At 47.5% G+C, this 25,186-nt stretch overlaps 1 pseudogene across 1 annotated transcript in view; it reads left to right on the top strand.

The window, feature by feature from the left end:
* The first annotated feature begins 485 nt into the window (after positions 1-485).
* Positions 486-25,186, top strand: part of LOC147717644 (uncharacterized) — a 50,757-nt pseudogene continuing 26,056 nt past the window's right edge. The window contains exon 1 of the transcript XR_015296082.1: positions 486-753. The product of XR_015296082.1 is annotated as an uncharacterized LOC147717644 (transcript). The remainder of the gene's footprint in view (positions 754-25,186) is intronic.

Raw genomic sequence — 25,186 nt, 5'->3', positions numbered from 1 at the left:
ATCCCCCCCTCCCACAAGGAGAAGAGGGGGCCCCCTAACGCACTGCAGGGGTTGAGGGGAAGAGACAGCCGAGGTCTTCCCACTGAATCGATGATTTTATTTTGCATTTATTTTAGGATGTTTATAAAGCGTGAACGAGGCCTAAAGGGGTCAGGGCGCCTTGTATTAAACATTTACTATTGCAAATTATGTAGAAGAGATGCGTACAGTATAATACCCATAGCAGTACCGGCATTAATAATGGGGTACAATGTCAGCTGCACAAGACCCGATCGCCACCACAGACGTCAAACAAAAAGGGGGAGAGGGTCTGCCTCCTCCAAAAGAGTAGACTTCCTGGGTTAAAGGTCACGTTTTCGGAGACGAATAATTGAGGGGCAACAACAGCATCCACGTAACCAGGTGCTGGGACTGAAAGATGAAGATGGATCAGGGAATTTCTGTCCTTTTCCTTGTTCGGAGTGATTAATGCGAGCCTCGTGTGTAGCGCCTAGTGTCTGGTGTGTGGTATTAAAACGCCCTCCGGTACGAGCCATAGTCTGGCACGGGCGCATCTGGGCAGGTCCAGGGGATCAGTGTCTCTCTTCGGGGCCTGTGTGTAGCGCATCGATGCTCGGTGCAGAGTCAAAGGCGCTGTATGGGGTGTGTTGAACTCTCGGCGCTTTTGTCCCTAATGAGAAACCTTCACCGAGAGCTCCTGTGAAAGTCGCTGCAACACCCGAGAGAGGCCTGTCCAGGAGGGGTGCAGAGGAGGTAAGGCCTTTGCCGAGAGGGGAGGGGGTTGGGGGGCTTTCCAGTCGGGTTCAGAGGAGGTGAGGCCTGCCCAGGGGCTGCAGTGGAGGCGAGTGCTAAGGTTACCAGTAACCTTCGTAAATTGCACGGACTGTCCGTTCTTCGGGCCTCGCCTCCGTTGTCCGGGGTGATCCCGTTTATAGACGCCTTTTGTTTGCAATTTTGGGGGTTGCTCCCCGCGAGAAGTCTCTGGGCTCTGCAGAGCTCCCTTTTGGGGGTGCGCACTCCTCTCCTCAGCACTAGAGCAGTCCTTCCCGAACTAGCGCTGACCTCTACCTGTCCATTGTCAGTCTGTCCTGCGGCTGATTGCAGCATACAGAATGACAATGTTCAGCAGAAGGGGTGTAGGGGGGGGGGGGGGGAGGGGGCTTGTGCGAGGGTGTGGGGGGACGGGGGTGGGTTGGGTGCGGGGGTGAGTGTGGGACGGGGGTGATGTTATGTTGCATTTTTAAAAGTCTTGTCTAGACTGCAGTTCGTTGTGAGCCTGCATTTTCTATGCAATTGTACACATATCAATTTAACTGGTGATTATTACATTGATGTATTTGTTGCCAAGTCCCAGGTCTGACTCCGAGTAGTGCGGTGGATAATGCTGCTCCTCCTGCAAAGCCCACGGTGTAACAGGCAGAGCAAATAATTGTAGTTTTATTTAGCTAGCTCAGTGGGTTACTGCTGTTGTCACAGTCCCTTCTATTACGTGGAGTTGTTTTTCCCCAAACGTTCATTATTCTAATGTTGTTAAATAGGGTTCCTTAAGATAATATTAAAAACATATTAGTAAAAAAAACAACCATAACCTCTACCTTATGTTCTAAATCCATAGTTTGTATTTCTCCAAACCAGACACTCCTAGTTTATAATGGTTCCTTTGCACAGGGCCCTGCACTGCGCGGCTACACGTCATGCGATTATGCAGCTCTTGATGCATTACATGGCAAATGCGACCAATCCATAACTATGTGAAACACTCTTTGGCCGTGCAATCACGTAATTCCAGTGCCATTGACTATAATGTTGCTCTCTATGAAAATCTGGACCACCTAATGGGGTTCACATGACAACTGTCCTCCCTCTTATTTCACTACTGGCACTGTCACCAGAGAAGGGGGGTGGGGGGTGGTAGTGGTTTAAGTTAATCTTTAAAAACTATCACTTTATTAAGTACTTCTCAGTGCAGTACTATACTGTGACACATTCATTTGAAACTGTCCACATGTTAAATACACTTTTTTGAATTACGAAGAGACTGTATCATATTTTACGTAATGGTTCTTGTAGGATTTACATGGCAAACAATTCCAGGGCTCGGTGTGTGCACAGGTTCTAAGAGCCAAGCCAGGCACTCGACCCGGCTCTGGCTCGGCTCGTCCTGGTAAGTTGTTAGCTCGCCCTCCTCTAGGCGTAGCTATCATTCATGCAGTCTGTGCAGTGTGCCATCCCTCAGTCAAAAGCCCTTTAAGAGCTGATTTAGGCACAGACTGGAAGGAAGGTGTAGCCTTTGAACGGAGGCAGTTCATTTTGTTGCAACCTCTGTTTCAGTAAAGTTTTTATATCATCAGTATAATTTGAAATACCTAAAATAACACTACCGTGTGCATTAATCCCAAAATCTTCTAGTACCGCACTGTTACCTGCCAGACAAATGCTCCATGCTGGAACCTTGGATGGATTTCCCCCTCATTCTTTGAAAAATAGCCTTTTCTTAACAAATAGTGATTTTCTAAATGCAGTGGTACTCACCTGGCCCCGGCTCTCACGCTGGTACTTACCTGGCCCCGGGTCTCACGCTGGTCCTCGTCAGGCACTAGCCCTCACGCTGGTCCTGACCCGGTCCCAGCTCCCACACTGGTCCTCACCGGGCCCCGTCTTACACGCTGGTCCTCACCCGGCCCCGGCTCACACGCTGGTCATCACCTGGCCCCGGCTCACAAGCTGGTCCTCACCCGGCCCCGGCTCACACGCTGGTCCTCCCCGGGTCCCGGCTCACACGCTGATCCTCACCGGGCCCCGGCTCACACACTGGTCCTCACCCGGCCACTGCACACACGCTGGTCCTCACTGGGCTCCGGCTCACACCCTGGTGCTCACTAATCCTGGGCAAAGCCCTACGCTACGCTCGCATAGTTTGTGAAGTTTACGCTACTTCGCACTACGCAAATTGCACGTAGCACAGTGCAAACATGCATAGCGTAGTGCAGCGGTCATTTTTTGCTTGCTCGCAGTCCTGAACGTCAAGTAGGCAACCGCGAGCAAGCAAAATGACATCCCGGCGAGACTTTTACCTCGTTCACGATCAGCAACATCAAGTTGCCGATCGCGAGCGTGGAAAATAAACCTCATGGCGAGATTCTCAATGAGGGGAGGTCAAGTTTCTCATTGCGTGTAGTTCGAGTATGCTCGCGACCGCTCGCGATGAGAAATTAGCAGTCCGAGTTGAGAAAGCTGCTGCTCGAGTAGAAATCTACTTGAGCGGCAGAAAACGACCGCTTGCACTGTGCAAGATGCAGTTTACACTGATTGCACAGTGCCGGATGCTTGTCCGCACTGTGCAGTCAGTGCAAACTGCAGATTGCACAGTGCACTATGCAGTTCACGTAGCAACACGCAGCTCGCGTAGTGCGAAGTGCACTTCGCGTAGCTACACGTAGCGCTACTTCGCAAACTACGCCCAGGGTTAGTCCTCACCTAGCCCGGCTCACATGCTGGTCCTCACCTGCATCCGGTTCACAAGCTGGTCCTCAACCAGCCCCGGCTCACACGCTGGTCCTCACCGGGACCCGGCTCACATGCTGGTCGTCACCCACCCCGGCTCACAAACTGGTCCTCACCCACCCCGGCTCACAAACTGGTCCTCACCGAACCCCGGCTCACAAGCTGGTCCTCACCTGGCCGCGGCTCACACGGTGGTCTTCATCCGGCACCGGCTCCCACACTGGTCCTCACCCGGCCCGGCTCACACGCTGGTCCTCACCCAGCCCCAGCTCACACGGTGGTCCTCAGCCTGCACCGGCTCACAAGCTGGTCCTCACCCAGCCCCGGCTTACACGCTGGTCCTCAGCCTGCACCGGCTCACACGCTGGTCCTCAACCAGCCCAACTCACACGCCTGTCCTCACCCGGCCCGGCTCACACACTGGTCCTCACCCGGCCTGGCTCACACACTGGTCCTCACGCTGCCCGGGCTCACACGCTGGTCCTCACCCAGCCCCAGCTCACACGGTGGTCCTCAGCCTGCACCGGCTCACAAGCTGGTCCTCACCCAGCCCCGGCTTACACGCTGGTCCTCAGCCTGCACCGGCTCACACGCTGGTCCTCAACCAGCCCAACTCACACGCCTGTCCTCACCCGGCCCGGCTCACACACTGGTCCTCACCCGGCCTGGCTCACACACTGGTCCTCACGCTGCCCGGGCTCACACGCTGGTCCTCATCTGGCACCAGCTCTCATGCTGGTCCTCACCCGTCCCGGCTCTCACACTAGTCCCCACCCTGCCCTGGCTCTCACACTGGTGCTCCCCCGTCCCCGGCTCTCACGCTGGTCCTCACCCGGCCCCGGCTCTCACGCTAGTCCTCTCCCAGCCCCGGCTCTCAACCTGGTCCTCACCTGGTCTGGCTCTCAACCTGGTCCTCACCTGGTCCAGCTCACACGATGGTCCTCACTAGTCCCTGTATCACACACTGCTCCTTATCAGGCCCATTTTCATGCTGGTACTCACCAGGCCCTGGGTTACATGCTGGTCCTCACCCAGTCACTGGGTACCACACTGGTCCTCACCCGGCCTGGCTCATATCCTGGGCCTCACAACGCCATGCAAGAGAGTGAGATGAAGCAACCACAGATGAAGATGACCCTGCCTCCTGACATTGCTGGCCCTCTCAGCTGATAGTCCTCATAAACACCCTCGAGACGTGAATGGGATTCATCAGCATTGTTGGTTCTCCTTCTACCTTTCCAACCATCACTTGTTCGTTTACATAGGCACCTGCAGGTCACAAGAGATTCCTATACATGTGGAGTCCCACTGGGCTCCATTCTGTCTCTTGTCACACCCATACATAGAGCCGCTCTGTGCTCTACTAACAGACAACAGCATCAAGATTCACCAATAAGCTAATGATGCACAACTCTACGTGAAACTCTACTCTGCTTCAGACATCCAACGCCTCAAAAGCTACTTGAGCATCATCCATACCTGGATGTCCAGAACCTACTTGAAGCTCAACCCAACCTAGACAGGATTTCCAGTATTTGCCAAAAACAAGAAACAAGATACAGTACAAACCTGGCTCAATGACATGGACATTCCCAGCTTCAAACCACAACTCTCGTAGAATGTCAAATCACTTGGATTCATGCTAAACACCAACCCTTCCTTCAAGGCGCATATTGCCAAAAAAACAAACATGGTCTACACCAGCTCCTTCTTCTAAAGAAAGTCAAACCGTTTCTTCCAGAAAGCAAATTCAGTACTGCTGTTCAAGCCTTTCTACTCTTGCTTTTTGATGGTGGTAATGCCCACTCCTTGGTCTCCCAGACTCCACACTGGTACCCTTCAGGGGCATCCTCCATGCCATACAATATCTGATCCAGGGCTTGAAGAATTATCATCACATCACCCATCTTGATGAAACTCAATTTGCTCTCCCTGTTAACCCTCACTATCTCTAAAATCAGCCTCATTGATAAGTCGAGCCTGCATGAGCATACATAGTGCATGCGTGGTTGCTTGTGAGAGTATTGTTCAATCAATCAATCATAACATTTGTATAGCGCACTACTCACCCGGTAGGGTCTCAAGGCGCTTGGGGGAAGGGGTCCGCTACTGCTCGAACAGCCAGGTCTTGAGTTGTCTCCTGAAGGCGAGATGGTCCTGGGTCAGCCGAAGGTGGATGGGGGGAGAGTTCCATGTCTTGGCCGCCAGGTAGGAGAAGGATCTTCCTCCGGCGAGGGCGAGGCTGGTGGATCTTAGCTGGCGGGTGGGCGTGTAGAAGGTCAGGCGGTCATTGAGGTACTTGGGGCCCAGGTCGTGGAGAGATTTGTGTGCGTGGGTGAGGAGCCGGAACGTGATCCTCTTGTTGACGGGGAGCCAGTGCAGGTCTCTCAGGTGGCCGGAGATGTGGCTGCATCGGGGGATGTCCAGGATGAGTCGGGCGGAGGCGTTCTGGATGCGTTGGAGTTTTTTCTGTAGCCTGGCTGTGGTTCCGGCGTAGAGGTTGTTTCCATAGTCCAGTCGGCTGGTGACGAGTGCCTGGGTGACCGTCTTCCTGGTTTCGGTCGGGATCCATCGGAAGATCTTGCGGAGCATGCGCAGGGTGAGAAAGCACGATGAGGAGACGGCGTTGACTTGTCTGGTCATCGATAGTGAGGAGTCCAGGATGAAGCCCAGGTTGCGTGCGTGGTCTGTTGGCTTGGATGCGGTGCCCAGGGCGGGGGGCCACCAGGAGTCATCCCAGGCGGAGGGCGATGGTCCCAGGATGAGGACTTCCGTCTTGTCTGAGTTCAATTTCAGGCGGCTGTTCTTCATCCACTCGGCGACGTCTTTCATCCCTTCGTGTAGGCAGGTCTGGCAGTGTCGGGGTCTCTGGTGAGGGAGAGGATTAGCTGGGTGTCATCGCGTAGGAGATGATGTTGAGGTTGTGTTGGCGTGCGATGGCTGCAAGAGGTCTCATGTAGACGTTGAAAAGGGTGGGGCTGAGTGAAGATCCTTGAGGTACGCCGCAGACGACTTCTGTAGCCTCAGATCGAAACGGGGGGAGGCGGACTCTCTGTGTTCTTCCGGCGAGGAACGAGGTGATCCACTCCAGTGCCTCTTCTTGGATTCCGATGTTGATGAGGCGTTGAACTAGGGTGCGGTGGCAGACAGTGTTGAATGCTGCAGAGAGGTCCAGGAGGATGAGTGCCGCTGTTTCCCCGTTGTCGAGCAGGGCTCAGATGTCGTCGGTGGCTGCGATAAAGAACTTTGATCCCGCCCTCTGCTTACCATTTTCAGGTCTCGCCCCTCAACGCGAATGCGCATTGAGCGGAGCGAGACTTTAGGGGCTTAAACAGAGGTTTAACTAGACTGGCGATTTGATGCTGGGCCCGTGCGCTTTTAGGTCAAAGCGCAAGCGCATTAACCTAAAATGCGTGTGCACAGCATCAAATCGCCAGCCATCTGTTTCCCAGCAGCTCTTCCCGGTCCGCCCCACAAGCTTCCCCCAGCGTGCGCTCTGCCTCAGCCGCACTGCTCCCACACCTTTGAAGTGAAGCTTAGCTTCACTTCAAAGGCCCCTGCTGCTTCACACTATTCACGGCTGCCAGGCTGTGTCTCTCCCTCATCGCCGCTCTACCCGCTCCGCCCCCTGCTGCGGCCATGTCACATTTCCTCTCCCCCCTCCCCACAGCAATGCCCTCCGTCTTGTTAAAGTAACTGACCCTATATAGGCTGTTCACATTCGTACGAAAAGTCGGGTGGGATAGGCTTTGGGGTGCAGTCTCTGACTTCTTGAAACATGTTACACCACCATTTGTTCTTCGTTATTTGGCATTTATATTTTAAACAAGGTTAGATCTTGCTACCATTTCTTCTTGTTTAAAACTTGATTAACCCCCTGCTTTCACTTTCACGACCGCTAGGCCGTGTCTCTCGTTTCTCCTTCCCCTTTCCCCCCTCCCCACTCGCAGACCTGCCACAACAATGCCGAGAGCTTGAGCTTCAGATTTCAAAGGAATGCTCTCCCCTGATGTCTCAACAACTTCACGGAATATTTTACAACATGTTGCTCCCCCGCTCCCCCACCCCCATACGACTTGTGCAGGTCACCATTTGCCGCTAGCGCTTTCCCTCCCCCATCTCCTACTTCCGCTGACTGCAGCTGATACAGGCGCTGCCCCAACGTCACTTAATCTCCCAGAGCCGTACCCTCAACACCACTTCATGCCCCTCGCAGCGTGTTTTTTTTGCCGTTTTCTTTGCTAGCGTTCGAATGTGTATGATTTGTTTTTATTATTTATATTGTTTATTTACTGCTCATGTCTTTGCTGCATGTTCAGTGTCACCACACTAAACCCCCGATCCCTCCTCCTGGCGAAATCGTAACAAGGAAGCTGAACATTTTTTTTTAATCTACTCCACTCTGTTCTATGCGTGATTTAAAAATGTGTATGCAGTTGCCCGCTTGTTATGAAATCTTGTTATGGTCAATCCTTGAGGGGAGCTTGGGTGTGATTCAAAGGTTATAGCCTATTAGCGCTCTCAAAAGCATAAATTTTTACACACCAATCGCAGAGGGAATTGCGATATCCATTAAAGAACATGGCATCTCGATTTATCTCAATGCTCTGCCATTTATCAGCATGTCCGTCTTTCACTCTCTTCCCTACCTCTGTCTCCTGCATTTCGCATTCTCTGGTTTACTCAATCTGAGCGTACTTTGATATTGAAGACTTGCAGTTTTGCATTTTCCATTACCTAGTAGTCAGACATACATAAGGGTGCTTGTTTATTTCATAGCAGCTGTGCTTTCAGCCCCCTCCCGCCTCCCCACACAGTATGTCCACCCCTCACGCCTCCTCCACACAGCATGCCGAAGTGACTTTATTTCATATCGGTGGCGCTTTCAGACCTTGGTGAAGCACCTTTATTGTTGTTGCAGCAGACCTCTTGCAAAACCTTCTTAGCTTTTCGCGTCTTTCCCTTTCTGTTTTTGTTACCAGATTGTTTTATTTAGCACTTGCTGCCACACTTTTACCTTTTTAATGTTCGCACATTTAAATGACAGGCTTACTGGTGTCACATTCGCCAAAGTTATAACTATTGGCATTGTAAATGACAAAGCTATCAATTTTGCTATTTTAAAAACAAACACATAAATAAAATATTTGTCATTTACAAGACCAATAGCTCCAACTTTTCTAATGCGAGACCTATTGCATTTCCAATGCTTGTTTAAGTCCAGTGTCACTCTTCTTTGCTCACTCTTCTTTGCTCCCTCCTAATTGCTCAGCGTTGCCGATAAGTCGCTCCCTTTCCTAACGAAGCACAGGTGAATCTCACTCGGCTAGTGCCCATCCGCTTTGATGCAGGTACTATATTTTCTCCACCTCCCCCCATTCCTCTCCACTTGCTTTTATTTTTTGCTCGTACCCCATCATCGGAACACCTTCAGGAAGACCCTCAAGATGTGGCTCTTCGGCTGAACGGACCCCCCTCCCTCCCCCAGCCTAGCCCCCCCCCCCTCCCTCCCCGCTCAGCGCCTTGAGACCCTCACAGGTGAGTAGTGCGCTTACAATTCCCCTGATTGATTGATTGGTCGTTGTACTTCCTTGTTGACCTGGGTTTTTGCGCTCCATCTCGGGTCTCGCTGGTCTCCTCGTGCACTAAAGTTTCCTGTTTTCTTCGGTCTTTGATTTGGTTTAATTAAAGGCATGTTTCTCAGTTTGCCATTAAAATGCTTTATGTGAGGAATAATTACATTGTAAAAGGTCATTTGTATTTGCTATGCACTGGTGATGTGCCCAGGATCAGAGGATGTCAAGCCGACGCCGGGAAACGTACTATTTTCACCCCATCTCTTACTCTTCCCTCTTGCTACTGCTCTTCATATTTCGCGTTTGTACCTACGTGACAGAAAGTGATAGAGAAATAAGCAAGACAACACTTACCTTCATTTTCTATAAAGGCAGCTGGCAGGAGCAGGTTAGCTCGCAAACATGACATTTCTTCGCTTTTGGGACTAAACAAATGAGCGAAAGGTTGCTGTATTGGTAGAGGACGGTTAAGAAAGAGGGTTCTCAGAAAGATGTACATTTATAATATGAAACTTTTAATTTACAGCGAGTCTGGTTTTTGACTTGAATGCTTATTTAGAGGTTTAATTGCAATGAAAGTATGGTAGAAGGCGCCTGTAATTGTTGCAGCCTTGTGCGCTTAGTGATTTTACTTCATGGAATTCAGTGTTGCCACCTAAATAAAGTTGCACTGCTGTCAGGACCTGTATTATGAGTACATTGCCTGTTGATTAACAGAGTGCTGTATTTTAAAATGGCTTGCTCCAGCTGAGTTTGTAAAACGGGGAGGAGCAGCAGATTTCTTGAAATAAGTAAAAGATAAGTCTTCATTTCCTCCCACTTTCTTTTTGTGTGTTTCTTTTTGTGTGTTTCTTTTTGCGTGTTTTTATTTGGCACGTGTATGGCAAACACTAAACAGATCTCTCTCAAGTGACCCCTTGTAATGGAGTTATTAACCGCCTCCTTCCTTTCACTAATTTGGACTTGTACATTTACTGCATTTTCCCAATTTTTATGTCTTTCTCGTTTTTTATTCTAAATGGCATCATCTATGATTCCCAAGCTATCAATGTCATGTGTCACTATGGCAATCAATGTTGCTCCTTAAAAGGCTAATGGTGTTCAGGTGTTTCAACTGAAAAAGGAGCACCGAACTAACAAACAGACTGTATGTTTGCAAGATGTCTCAGTGAGTTAAGCAGTAACTGCTTATATCTGATGTTGTGTGATTTAAATCATGGCAAAGTCTGGTAAAACTTCCTTACAGTGTTGTAGATTCAGTTGCATTGCATTTAATAGCAGTACCACATTGGCAAAACCAATACGTCAGTACTCACCGGTCAAGGGCAAAACCTCTTGGCTTTGCCAATGCTTGTTTACAAAACGATCCCAAACAACACCCCAACTTAACTTGCAGACAAGCTCATCTCACCCCAAATGTTGACATCCTACAACTGCTTTCTGGATATTTTTACCATATGGAGAAATTCAAAGGTTGATTCTATAGTGTGTGGAAAAGGCCCTGTAACCAAGTGATTGATCCCACACTACACTGCTCAGCCACACAACGTTCAGATAACACGCAATCTGTGAAAGCACTGCAACATATTCTGGAGTTCTGTGGGTTTCTAGTGATATGGGCACAAGAATTTACATTTTAGTCTACACCACATGACTTGCCATCACAAATAAACTATTAGCTAACCTCTCAGGAAATTACATTCTGGATGGTTGAGGCAGCACACCTTCCCCGCACATTATCTGACCACTCCCCAGTCAAACTTACACTTACACTTCCAAGCTCTAGACTACACTGACCGTGCTGGAGGGATCCTTGTCGGACCCAGTGTTTAAGGATGAGTTTTGGGTGGCTGTATTGGAATACTTTCAGTTAAATTTGTTTACTGTTACTAGTTACACCACATGCAAAAGAAACAATTGATGGACGGAATGCTGGACAATGCAGACATTCACCCCCAGTCACAAGGATCTGGGTTTAATCCATCATTCTTTTGCTCACCACACAACCCCTGTTTGGACCCAGACGAATGCAAATCAGTCTTGACCCTGTTTCTTGTGGGAACAGTCCTACCCGAACTGCCAAGCCAGGTCCTCCCTTGTCTCCGGTCCAGGGAAGACCTAGCCTGGCAGTTTGGGCTGGATTGTTCTCATTGGGCTCAGGGTCAAGACTGATTTGCATATGACTAGGTCCAAACTAGAATGGCACAGTGAGCAAAAAAACGATCGATTTAGGCCCAGATCTCTGTACTGGGGTGAATGTATGACATTGTTCTGCATTCTGTCCATCAATTGTTCTTTTTGCATTTGTCACGCTGAGTGGGATGGGTATGCCTAGACATGGGTCCCCTGCTCTCCATGCCACTGGGGTCAAGCTATCCAGGCTGATGAGGGCTGAAAGCCCGAAACCGGTCCTAGGGTGCATGTCTCCAGTCTAGGGAGCACCTAGCCTGGCAGTTCGGGCTGGACTGTTCCCATTGGGTGCAGCGTCACACCTTATTTGTATATGGCTGGGTCCAAACTTGAATGGCATAGTGAACAAAAAAACGATGGATTTAGGCCCTGATCTCTGTACTGGGGTGAATGTATGACATTGTTCTGCAGTCTGTCCTTCAATTGTCCTTTTTGAACTAGTTACACTACACCATCGAATGCCAAATAGCCAAACATGGAGGCATATTGACAGATATTCGAAGTCCACTCACACACCTAAAATCAGAGATTCCAACATCTGAGAACTCTGTAACACAAATGCTCCAACAGTTGTACAGGAAGAAACAACACCAGATTTTACAAGGCTACTGCAACCCGGCTGACAGGCATGTGAAATTTCCTAGGTAAATATGCACTAACCAGATAGTACGGCGATAGTGAGAGGCCTGGCAGGACCTTGGCCTCGTTGCTTGGGATGAAGTGGAGAGAACTAGTATTTCACACATAGATAGCGAACAATGGGGAAACCTTAATAGACAATGAGTAGTTGCTGAATGAGTTGGTGCAGTATCATTACTGCTTACACACCTCCTGTATCGAGGAATCTACAGAATCTGTCCACAACTACCTAGATGATGTGGCTGTTGTGTGGCTTGATGATAGACAGACCTTTCCTAAGCCAAGCTAATAAAGGCCAAGTATGCTTGTCTTCGCTAGATTTATGAAGGAATCTGTCAGATGTATTTGTTAATAAGAACATTAACCTAATCCACAAACATCCCCAGACAGTAACCAACACCCTGAGTCTGTACTCAGGCCACCTAGGCAGACCTGGTTGTCCTAATCCTTAGTTTCTGACGCTCAAGCCTCAGAACTTCTAGTCTCTAGGACCGCCTTCTCTTCTTTGGACATGTGCTCTATACACCAACCTAAGAGGATTAGAATCACTATCGTCCCTAACCTGACTGTAGGGAATCCATTTTAACAGGCTCTCAGTGAGGATTCTGAAGTCTGAAAAACAACCTAAGTTCTAAGATAATGGGGAAAATAGTGCTTGGCGTATCCGACCCACACTCCATCGCAGTAACCCTGAAATGGTACTTGGGTCGATCACCCACAAAAAGTAACTACTATTAGCACTTTGCATTTTTTTGCCACTTCTCTTTTGATTTAAAGAAAAAAAAAATCCTATCTCAGGTTTCCTCAATTGAATTTTTGTCACTCGGTTTACTAGATGTTTACACATTTTTTATAAATTGGAGAGGGATTTTTGTGTTGTATTTTTGACTTTGTAACTGTTTTTTTTTACTCATTTATGCTTTTCATATTTTCTGTAAGGTAAGTCGGAGAGCTCCATGCCATAGCTACCAGGGGTTGAGCTGTGGTTTAAAGTGCTGAAAACTTTGCCTTGACCTAACAGATTACTGATTTCATTAGTTGTGGTGTACTACCATCCACTCCAACTAATAATTCACTTTCTTACAGAGTGTAAAGCTAGCAGAGATGCTGCCCTGACCTGTTGTGGGTGTGAGTGAAGCTTGCACTGCAGCTGCGGGGGTCTTTCTGTTCCCTACAGAAGAAACCTGACCCTGTGATGCCTTTGCAAGTGTTAAAGTGATGTTTGTGGTTTCCCCGCAACTTTGAGCTCAGGAGTACTCCGGTAAAGGGCCTGATATAACATAGAGAAGAGGCTGAACAAACAGGACCTAGGTTATTGTTACTAGAAACACAAATTTAGCTGTGGTTGAGCCGCCAACATCTTCACCATTAAAAACTCACTTGTCACTTAGCCGAGTTATGGATTCAAAGGCAAGGCGGTGTGACTACCCTCCTACCAGTGTGGGCACAACAGCAGTCCCTGACAGAAATATTACTGAAATTGACTCTGCTAAATTGGGGACATTAGTTATTTTTGAAGATTGGGACACTTTGGAGGCCTTGCCCGTTATACGTGGGAGGTGTTATGGGGAAAAATGTCTGCCATACAGTTCTCTGCTTTCACATTGACATAACCACAATGGCTGAAATGCCTGCTGATAGAAGGTTAAGGCTGTAGGGACCTCATCAGGGTACCTTGTGAGGGCAGGGGCAAGATTTAGTTATACCAGTTTGCAATGCCCACAGGTGAAACATGACTTTAGCGTACGCTCATTTTTAGGTCGTGCCTGGAGAGCGCTTGCGCCTGTGTCTTCGAGACATGTTGTATTCTATTTTGTGGTTTTACAGTCCTCCCTCTGTTTTTCATTTGTCAGTATCAGTGTACTTAATAATTCCTTGTTTGTAAGTGGTTAATCTTGTCCCTTTGTCCTACCTGTTATGTCAGTTGTTAAGTTCCACAGAGCAGTGCCCCAGGACTTGTACACTTCCACTGACTCTATGTTATATCCTGGCTCAGTGACTAGCACTTCCCCCAAGTGTGAGTGTTTTGTTTCCCTTGCTCAGCACGGGGCCTGTTCCCCTGCTCTCTGTGCGTCTTCTTCCCTTCCTCATCAACAGGGTCAACAGGGCGCCTGTTTACAATTTTGTTTATCTTACTTCAAAGTGGGAGGATTTATTTTTAAATATATTGCCCACACTCCATTACGAGTGTTCGCTCTATTTTCCTCCCCTCTCCCACTGTTATTTAGCACACTCCCTCTGTTTACTACCCCCTCCCGCTGTTCGTTCCTTTAAAAAATATTTGGCATAGTACGAACTCCACTCCAAGGTATCTGAGCACATTACAGAACAAGTTGCAATACAGAGGGACACAGAGAGATTACCTGACTTACTCAGAAAAAAACAGGATGTTGAGCATCCCGCCGTGACCCACACCCTGTTTTCCAGCTTCATGTTTGGCCGCTCTGGCCCTCATGCCACATCCTCTTCCTTCGATATCAGCATTTTAGATGGCTGATACTCCTTTGAAATGCCCACTTATAATGCATTTTGATTATTCATTCCAAAGCAGCGTCGGACATCTCATTTTCTAGCGCGCGTGTTGCGGCACCCCTGACCTCAGAGCTGCGCACACCATGTTTATGATTAGGCAGCTGATATTGTGCTGTTGTGGGTTGCGTGGAAGGCAGCTGAATTCAATCATGTATGTGTATGTTTTGGGCAGCAACCTGTGTACTTCAAAGGGGGAATGGCTTGTTATGTTTGACTGCTGATTTATCTACTTCAGTTTCTTTTAGCTTTTCTCATTCAGTGAGCAAAGGCAGGGGAGATCAATTCTAACGTGTTATGTATCTGGGTGCAATAGCTCATCTGTATCCATTTCTTTGTTTTGTTCAGCCGCAAAGTTAGGGGGGGAGGTGGTGAACTGCATTCCTTTCAGGTAGTTGGTTCTCGTAAGTTCGCTCCTTTGCTGCAGCCTCTGCCTGACAGCCGCTAGCTAGAGTTTTATAATTGAGAACCCAGACCCGCCTTTCTTGGTGGCCCGAGCCTGGACTGGGTCAGTGGGTGTTCAAGACCTATTCCTAATGAAGCTTTCCCACCTACAGTGAGATAGTAGCAACTATTGTACTGTCTCATAACCTGCCTGAGTATGAGGCGCTTGAGATGAATGCAACACAGGGTGAGTGACTTTTAGACTGGTTCACTGAAGCCCTCTTTGAGTAAACACTAAACTCAGCCCTCCCCCTCCTACTGCTAATACTTCCCTGTCCCTCAATTCCCTTCCCTTAATTTTAAAGTTTGACAAAAGGTTATTTTAACTCTACAAAAAGGATTTTTAATGGGTTTCTTTCTTATTCACAGTGTTGTGCTTCAATTTTGTTAAGTTTTTGGGAGTTTTAAAACGTTCTAAGGTTTAAAAATGACAGAGTAATAAGTATTACTTATTATCTATATTTACATGTATTAGAGTGTTAACTGTGTTTAGTACTGCAAGTTATTATATTTTTAAATATAACTTAAACATGCAATTTGACCCCCAAGCAAAATTTTTACAGTCCAAAGGTGACCCCCCCCCATGCCCTGGGCAAGATGGAAAGAGAAATGTATTACGTATATGAAGGCTATAGATGGCGAACGCATGGGGGCAGAAAGAAAGAAAAGCATTTTCTTACATTGCTTGGGATCGGAGGGGCAAGTTATTTTCAGATCCTTGCCTCAAATTACATCACAGAGTGATGGAAGTGGAGATAACATGAATGTATATAATGAAGATTTATTAAGAATAGAAAAAAGATTTAAGCCTGTTACAAGTATTGCTTTAAATAGATTTAAGTTCTATACCAGATCGCAAAAAGATGATGAAAACTTTGATGATTTCCTTACAGGATTAAGATTGTTATCCTTGCATTGTAACTTTGGGTTGCTAACGGATGAAATGATAAGAGATCAGATCATAGTACATGTTAAGAATAAAAAAATACAAGAAAGGTTATGGGTTTTAGGAAACCCTAGTTTAGCTGAAGCTATTTCAGAAGCAAAGGCATTAGAACAATCGGAAAAATGGATGGAGGTTGTCAAAGACAATGCAAATAAAAAAACAACAGAGGAGGAGGTTTGTTATGTTAAACAAAAAAATGAGAACCAAATGCAACAACAGCCTACACGTTTTCAACACAATTATAGAGGGGGGTTGAGCACGAATATGTACAGAAATGTTCAAAGTCCATCACGGAATATGACGGTTTGTTTTAGATGTGGTAATAAGTTTCATTTGGCGTCCTTTCCGGGTTGTCCTGCAATTAACAAAGATGTAGGAACTGTGGTAGACTAGGACATTTTACAAGTGTATGTAGGGATATTAGACGTAATGTCACACCTTCTAGAGGAGCAGTATCTTATGTTGTAAATAACGAAGTAATGATACCTAATACAGTACATAATGCAGACAGTGTAGGTAAGGGGTTTGTTGTTTCCATTATTGATGGAGTTCCGGATCAGATTAGGAAATCACCCAATAGTGATCTTAAAGTCTGTGGAGTAGATATAGTGTTGATGGTAGATTCAGGGTCTCCTTGGACAATCATCACACAGCAATACTTTTTAGAGAAATTGAACAAACAGTTGTTTTTAGAGAATTTAGTACCATCTGATATTATGGCTGTAAGTTTTGAAGGGAATCAGGTTGAAGTTGAGGGTTATTTTGAAGTAAATATTCACTTTAAACATAGATGTTCTGTAATTAAATTGTACATTGCAAGGAAAGGGGTTAATGTCCTAGGGTGGCGTGATCAATATAAATTAGGAATTATATTGAATCCGAGAGCAAAGGAACCTGTGACTTTATGTGATGACACACTATATAATCAGGTTGCCACTATTGGTAACAATGATAAGTGCATTGACAAGGAGAAGATTTTGATAAACAGCTTCAAGAATGTGTTTTGTGACAGGTTGGGAAAGTTAAAGAATTTCTCTCATAAAATTGTCTTAAAGGAAAATGCTACACCCATCAAACAAAAAATTAGGGGAGTTCCAATAAGTGTAAGACAATAACTGAAGGAAATGTTAAAAGAGTTATTGGATGAGGGGATTATTGAAACAATTGAATCAGCTGAGTGGGTTTCTCCCATAGTTTTGGTCCGCAAACCTGATCAAAAGTTGAGAGTGTGTGTAGACCTAAGAGCTCTCAACTCTAATATTATCATAGATTGTCACCCATTGCCAAACATTAATGAAGTGGTATCAATGTTTGAGGGAGCCCAGATCTTTTCAACGTTAGATTTACGTTCAGCATATCACCAAATAGAACTTAAGGAGGAGTCAAAGAAGCTCACAGCGTTTATCACGCCTTTTGGTCTATACCAATATACGAGGATGCCATTTGGCCTGGCATCAGCTGCGTCAGTCTTCCAAAGAGTAATGTTTCTGATTTTTAGAGATTTGGATGAATATGTCAAATATTTTCAGGACAATATTTTGATTTTTTCAAGGGATGAAACTGAGCATGTATGCCATTTAAATGAAGTTTGCAAGAGATTAGAGAGTCATGGACTTACATTAAAGGCACATAAGTGTAAGCTGTTCAAACGTACAGTTGAATATTTGGGTCATACATTGTCTGGAAATGGTATTGTCCCGAAGAAGACTAATGTAGACGCTATTGTCAAAGCTCCATCACCAGTAAACAAGGATCAATTGTTATCATTCACAGGTATGTGTGAATATTACAGTAAGTTTGTGGAAAGCTTTGCGACCAAAATGGAACCATTGCGGGCTTTAGTAAGACAAAATGTGAAATATGTGTGGTCAAATGAACAAGAAGAAGCTTTTGAGTGTATAAAGAGGGATATAGTTAATGCACCCACATTGAAACCTTTTAGAATGAAGAAAGAGTGTATAATCACGGTGGATGCCAGTTTATATGGTTTAGGAGGAATTTTGTCACAAAGAGAAGGAAAAGAAGAATGGAACGTAGCTTTTGCTTCACGCACACTTAATGAGTGTGAACGGAAATATGCAGCAATTGAGAGAGAATTACTCGCGTGTGTGTATGCGGTGGAACATTTTAGGCTATATGTGTGGGGTTGTAGGTTCACCCTGAGAACAGATCATAAACCATTGGTTAATATATTGTCTACTGGTGGCAGATGGCATTCTACAGCCAGAATTGCGAGGTTATCTTCAAGATTGCAGGAATACAATTTTAGCACAGATATGTTCCAGGAAAAAAAAATGTCACTGCTGATTTTCTGTCTCGTTTGCCGTGTGAACAAGATAAGGTAGATGTGGTTAAGGAAGGAGAATTTATTGTAACGATAGCTGATGTGATGGGTGACCAGTTTCAAGAAATTAGAGAGGAGAAGTGGGACAGTTGTGTAAGGATAGATGATAGGTGGAGTACTCTTAAGAAATATGTGATGGAAGGATGGCCTAAAAATTTTTAATTAAAGAAGAGCTCTTACCTTTTGCAAGAGTGGCAGATGAATTGGAATGGGAAAATGATTTTCTGTTTAAGTCAGGCAAGTCTGTCCCACCACAAGGTATACAAGATGTCATTCTTAAGTTGGCTCATAAGACGCATCCTGGCATATCTTGTATGAAGAGGTTGATTAGAAGTTTCTTTTGGTGGCCAGGAATGGATGCATTTATAGATAGGGTTATAGGAGAATGTGAAGAGTGTGTGTCAAGTGAAAAAATGCTCAGAACTAATGTTCCACCTTTAAAAGTGGTTAAGTGGCCAGACATGCCGTGGCAAAAGTTAGCCTTGGATATTTCGGGCCCATTTAAGAATTTACCTGAGAATTCACAATATACATTAGGTTTGATTGATTCCCACCCGAAGTAAAATTTGTATCTAATGCTACTACTAATGCGGTGATTATTTTCTTTAAAGACATTTTTGCTCGATAAGGATGCCCTTCTGTGTTAGTAATGGATAATGGAGTGCAATTGAAATCAATAGAGATGGAGAATTTTTTAAAAGCACATGGAATTACACACAAGTGTACGTCATTATATGAGCCACATGATTTAATAGGGTGTTGAAGTCCTATGTAACAGATGCGGTGAGAACACGTGGAGAATGGAAGAATGAGTTAAGAGAAAGGTTGTGGGTTTATCGAATTACACCTCATTCTACAACAGAACTTAGCCCCTTTAAGTTACTAAAGGGAAGAGATCCAGCTTCAAAAATCTGTCCATGGTGGTTTAAAAAGTAAATGCCAAGATAAATTGGACATTAAGGAATGTGTACATGATACAGCTAGGAGAGTAGAGGCGAAGCAAATCAAGACCATGGGTTGGTACAATAAAAAATGGAAGGTCAAAACTTGTTGTGGGGGATTGGGTGAGGATTATGAGAACAGGTCTGATGATGAAAGGTTCATGTAAATTTGGTAAGCCTATACAAATCGAAAAAGTGTTTAGTAATTCTGTAATTACTCAAGATGGAAAATTGTGGAATGCAAGGAGAATTGCCAAGTGTAATAATTTTGTCTATGGTTCTAGTTCTAGATTTAAATCTAACACTGATGTTTTAGGACAGAATGTTGATGACACAATATCTTCAAGGATCAAGCAAAATGTCCGTGTAAGAAATAGGCCAACTAGGTTTAGAGATTACATTTGAACATTTATGTTTGCTTTATGGAAAAGGGGGATATGTTACATCCTTTATCATATTTCTTTTATGTTCATTTATCTCTGCTTATGTGACATCATCTTGTTCCTGAGATGCTTGCCTGTACACCTTGTTTACATTCTAATAACATTCTGTATTCTGGAAGGTGGTTGAGGAAGACAGAGCGAGTTGCATCTGGATCTTGTAGCAGAGAGGCTGTTAATGCTGTGCTGGATAATAAATACCATCTTAATTTATTTGATTCCTGAATTGAATTATAACACACACCCACTGCACCTGTCTGTCTGTGAACATGCACCAGTCCTCTCCTGTTTGTTAAACTGTATCGGAATAGGAACGCTGTACACGAACACAGGTTGCAGGGACACAGGAAGATTCATTGATTTACCTGGCACAACGGACGTTGAGCCTTCCGCCAAGACTTGAACCCCTGTTCACCAGCTTCAAGCACTTGCATTCTCCATTGCAGCAGCATCCATACGCTGCTCAGTGTCTGGAGAGCTGATTCATGGGGAATTGTCTGCTTTCTGTGTAGGCAGTCCAGTCTGATGACTTTTGCCATATTTCAGATTTTTATCTCATTTGGACTTAAGAGAACCGAGGAGACTGTTATGCATGGCTACCATGTGTTTTATAATGCTCATTTTATCTTCTTAAGGGCGCCGTTTGTTCTTGCTCTCCTCAATGAGCTCTTTCCGTCTCTTCTCTACTAAAAGCAGCGACCCTTAACCTTGCTGGTAGGTCGCTCCCCCACCACACAGCTCCGCCTGTGTGTCCTGACCCTGCCTTCTGTTCCCTGATTATGCTTGTTTTTTCTTGCCTCTGCCCCCCTGATTGTGATCGTTTTTCCTGCCTCTGCCCCCTGATTGTGATAGTTTTTCCTGCTTCTGCCCCCCTGGTTGTGCTTGTTTTCTTGCCTCTGCCCCCCTGATTGTGATCGTTTCTCCTGCCTCTGCCTCCTGATTTTTTTTTTTTCATGCCTCTGTTCCTTAGTTGTGCTCGTTTTTTCTTGCCTCTGTTCCCTGATTGTGCTAGTTTTTTCTTGCCTCTGCTCCCTGATTGTGATAGTTTTTCCTGCCTCTGCCCCCTGATTGTGCTTGTTTTTCTTGCCTCTGCTCCCTGATTGTGATAGTTTTTCCTGCCTCTGCCCCCTGATTGTGCTTGTTTTTCTTGCCTCTGCCCCCCTTATTGTGCTAGTTTTTCTTGCCTTCTGCCCCCTGATTGTGCTCGTTTTCTTGCCTTCTGTCCCCCTCGCTGCCCCTGATTTTCCCCTCACCCCAGTTCCCACTGCTCACCTCCCGCCCCTGCGGCCCCGCCCCGCGCCCTTTCGCCACACCCTGCCTCCCGCCTCCCAGCTGCTCCTCAATCCCAGCTCCCCTCCAAATGGCGGCAGCTGCGCGGCTGCGCCTCTGGCGTGCCTAAGCCGCGCCTAAGGCAAGCCCGTCTGCGCCCATCTGCGCCCATCTGCGCCCGTCTGCGCCTGGACCGCACCCAGCGCCAGAACCCCTGGACCCCGCAAACGTCACGACACCAGACTACCCTACGACACCAGCAGCCTGCACGCACTCAACGCCGGCCAAAACTACACCTGCTTCCAGGCCACTCCAAAACGGACCCACGGACCTTTCTCCTGCCGCACCTGCAGCTTCACCTGCGACAGAACCACCAAACCTCCAAGGACAGGACCCAACCACCTCTGCTGCATACTCATCAACACCCGCTCCGCACGCAAACACGCCGTCGAGCTCTGGGATCTGCTCGACACCTCCGCCCCAGACGTGGCCTTCCTGACCAAGACCTGGTGGAACGACTCCTCGGCACCCGACATCGCCATAGCCATCCCGGACGGCTACAAGATCACCCGCAGGGATCGCGCCAACGGAACCGGAGGAGGAATAGCCATCGTCCAGAAGTCCACCCTCAAGGTCGCCACCGACGCAGATGATACCCTCCACACCGCCGAACACCAGCACTTCCGTATCCACACCGACCCCAACACCTCCCTCAGAGGAACACTCATCTAGAGACCCCCCGGACTCCAGGCTCAGTTCAGCGACTTAATCGCCGACCTCGCCAGCACCCACGCACTTGCCTCCACGGACTACATCCTCCTCGGGGACCTGAACTTCCACCTCGAGAACAACAACGACGCCAACTCCGCCACCCTGATCGACAACCTCGCCAACATTGGCCTCAAACAACTCGTCACCGCACCCACCCACGCCGCCGGCCACATGCTAGACCCCGTCTTCTCCACAGGCACCCGCATCGCCTTCGACCACACCACCGAACTCCACTAGACTGACCACCACTGCATTAATTTCTCCTTCAAGAAACCAACCACGCACCACCGCACCCAACCGCTGGCTCGCCGCTGCTGGAGCAAAGTCACAGAAGACCGGCTGATCACCCCCCTCGACCAGAACCCACCCACGACCCCACCAACCCAGACGCCGCAGCCTGCAACCTCAGACAGTGGATCGACAACTACACCAACACCCTCGCCCCGCTCAAGAAACCCTTCAACAGCCACGCCAGCAAGAATGCCACCTGGTTCACCAACGAGCTCCAGACCTCCAAACATGCCGGAAACTGGAGAAAATATGGCTCCACGAAAGCACACCGGACAACCGCGCAGCCCACAAGGACGCCACCCGCAGACATCACCACCTCAAAAGAGCTCTCCTACCCCAGCGCCAACGGCAACGTCATTCCGCCCTCACAAGAATTGTACAACTCGCTGGCCATCGTCTTCCACCGCAAGATCGCTGACATCCACGACCGCTTCAACACCACAACCGCCGACTATGCCAGACTCCACCTCCCCTGGGAACACCACCAGCGCCATCCACCTGACTTCCTGGTCCTACGTCCATAACGACGTTACACGCAAAGTCATGAACTCCATCCACTCAGGATCTCCGTCAGACCCGTGCCCACACCACGTATTCAACAAAGCAGACGCAGCCATCGCACCCCAACTACGAAAGTTCATCAACATCTCCTTCGAAAAAGCGACATTCCCGGAAAGCTGGAAGCACGCCCAAATCAACGCCCTCCTCAAGAAGCCCAAGGCGGACCCCAAGGACCTCAAGAACTTCCTGCCCATCTCCCTGCTCCTGTTCCCGGCAAAGGTCATCGAGAAAATCGTCAACACGCAATTGGCCCGTCACCTGGAAGACAACAACATCTTGGACCCGTCCCAGTCTGGATTCAGACGAAACCACAGCACTGAGACAGCCCTCATCGCCGCCACAGACGACATCAGGCGCCAACTAGACAACGGCAAAATATCAGCCCTCATCCTCCTGGACCTGTCAGTCGCCTTTGACACGATCTGCCATCGCACTCTAAAGACACGCATCCTAGAAGACGGTATCCAAGAGAAAGCCCTTGACTGGACCACGTCCTTTCTCTCCGGCAGAACCCAGAGTGTCCGCCTCCCACCCGTCCGATCCGAAGCCACCAACATCATCTGTGACGTCCCCCAGGGCTCATCCCTCAGCCTGACGCTGTTCAACATCTACATGGCCCCCCTCGCACAAGTGACCCGCCAGCACGACCTCAACATCATCTCCTACGCCAACGACACCCAGCTCATCCTCTCCCTCACCAAGGATCCACACACTGCCAAAACCAACCTCCATGAGGGAATGAAGGCTGTCGCCGACTAGATGAGGAACAGCCGTCTGAAGCTGAACTCGGACAAGACGGAGGTACTCATCCTCGGACCCAACCCCATAGCCTGGGATGACTCCTGGTGGCCGACCACACTGGGAACAGCACCGACACCCACCGACCATGCATGCATACCTAGGATTGATCCTCGACTCCTCCCTCTCCATGGCCAAGCAGGTCAACGCCGTTTCCTCCTCCTCCTACAACACCCTCCGAATGGTCCGCAGGATCTACAAGTGGATCCCGACCGAAACAAGAAGAATGCTGACACAGGCCCTCATCAGCAGCAGACTGGACTATGGCAACGCACTCTATGCAGGAATCCCAGCCAAACACCTACAACGACTACAACGCATCCAAAACGCCTCTGCCCGACTAATAGTCAACGTCCCCCGCTGCAGCCACATCACTTCCCACCTGAGAGACTTACACTGGCTCCCCGTCGACAAGGGGATCACCTTCAAGCTCCTCACCCACGCACACAAAGCACTCAACAACGCTGGACCAGCCTACCTGAACAGCAGACTCAGCTTCTACACCCCCACGTGCCAGCTCCCCTCCGCCAGCCTCGCCCTCGCCACTGTCCCCCGCATCCAACTAACAACCTGCGGCGGCAGATCCTTCTCCTATCTCGCCGCCAAGACCTGGAACACCCTCCCTACCCACATACGGCAGACCCAAGACCTACTCGCCTTCAGAAGACTCTTCAAGAGCTGGCTCTTCGAGCAGTAGCAGCACCCCCTTCCCTCAGCGCCTTGAGACTCTCACGGGTAAGTAGCGCGCTCTACAAACACTTTGATTGATTGATTGAAAATGCTTGACTACTAGCCTGAAACTGCACTTAATGAGCCAATTGTGCACTAGTTCCGACAAAAAACGTATAAAAACTCTTGGCACTCTAGGATGAACACACTATATTCTCAAGTTCAGGTGCAAATTTATTTGGTATAGACCTCTACTGAGGTCAACAAATACACAGACATAGTTTTAAAACTTTGATCGTGATACTCTTAAAAACAACTTTGATCATTCAAAATTTTAAAACATTTATCATTACAGACTTTAAAACAACTTTAAAAAGCTCTTTAAGAATGTATATAATTTATAACAGACCAATTCATCAGATGGTGATTTATAGAGATTAATTAGACCTTGTGTAGAAGAGACATATCTGAGACAAATGGGCCTTAAATACCGTCGCCAGGATTCTATCAAGCATGGATTAGTAAAAACTGTCAGTACCTGAGGGAGATCTTGTGTTCCTCCCTTACACAAGTCAAAGAGCCCTGTTGTGTTTTCAGAGTTATACACTATATTCTATACAACTGCATATTTTGATAATTTTACAATTCATGGGAGTGGCTTGTTTTAGAACTCCTACCAGTGCTGGTCACTGCCACTGTCACCCTTAGTGGTCTTACTGCCTCTTCCCGGAGCCCACTTTGTTGCAAGGCTTGGGGGCAGCAGGGCGACCTTTGCAACATGTTTTAAACTGTGCACTGTGATTGATACCCTTTCCATTCCATGTGCATGGCCCAGTGTGCAGCAATTGTATAGTACTCAGGATAATGTGCTGCATGGCTAAACACTTCTAAGGTCCCAAACGCAAGACCTACTTTTTAGTGCTTAGCCACATTTACAGCTTATGTCCTAAAATGTGATTCTGGAAAGCCATATATACGTAGCCCTGGGATTTCCGAACCTATTACAGAAACTTACAACACTTACAGTAGTCTGTATATCTGCGACCACTCTACACCGTACAGCGATGCCTAATGGAAGAGCCGGTGTGTTGAGGTTTAACACAGTAGATCTGGTTGGACTCAGTTGTGCCAGGCATGTTTAATCCCAAGACACAAGGGTGAGCTATCTATTAGTTCACAAGGGGAGGGATGTGTGGCACAAGCAGACTTGAGCCCCTCGGAGACTGGTGCTGTTCCCTATTAAGAGTACATATTCGGAGGAGAGTCCTATATAG

Source organism: Lissotriton vulgaris, chromosome 5 (assembly GCF_964263255.1).
Source record: "Lissotriton vulgaris chromosome 5, aLisVul1.2, whole genome shotgun sequence".
Classification (NCBI taxonomy): domain Eukaryota; kingdom Metazoa; phylum Chordata; class Amphibia; order Caudata; family Salamandridae; genus Lissotriton; species Lissotriton vulgaris.
Note: the sequence above shows the minus strand (reverse complement) of the source record. Positions and strands in the feature narration are given on the sequence as shown.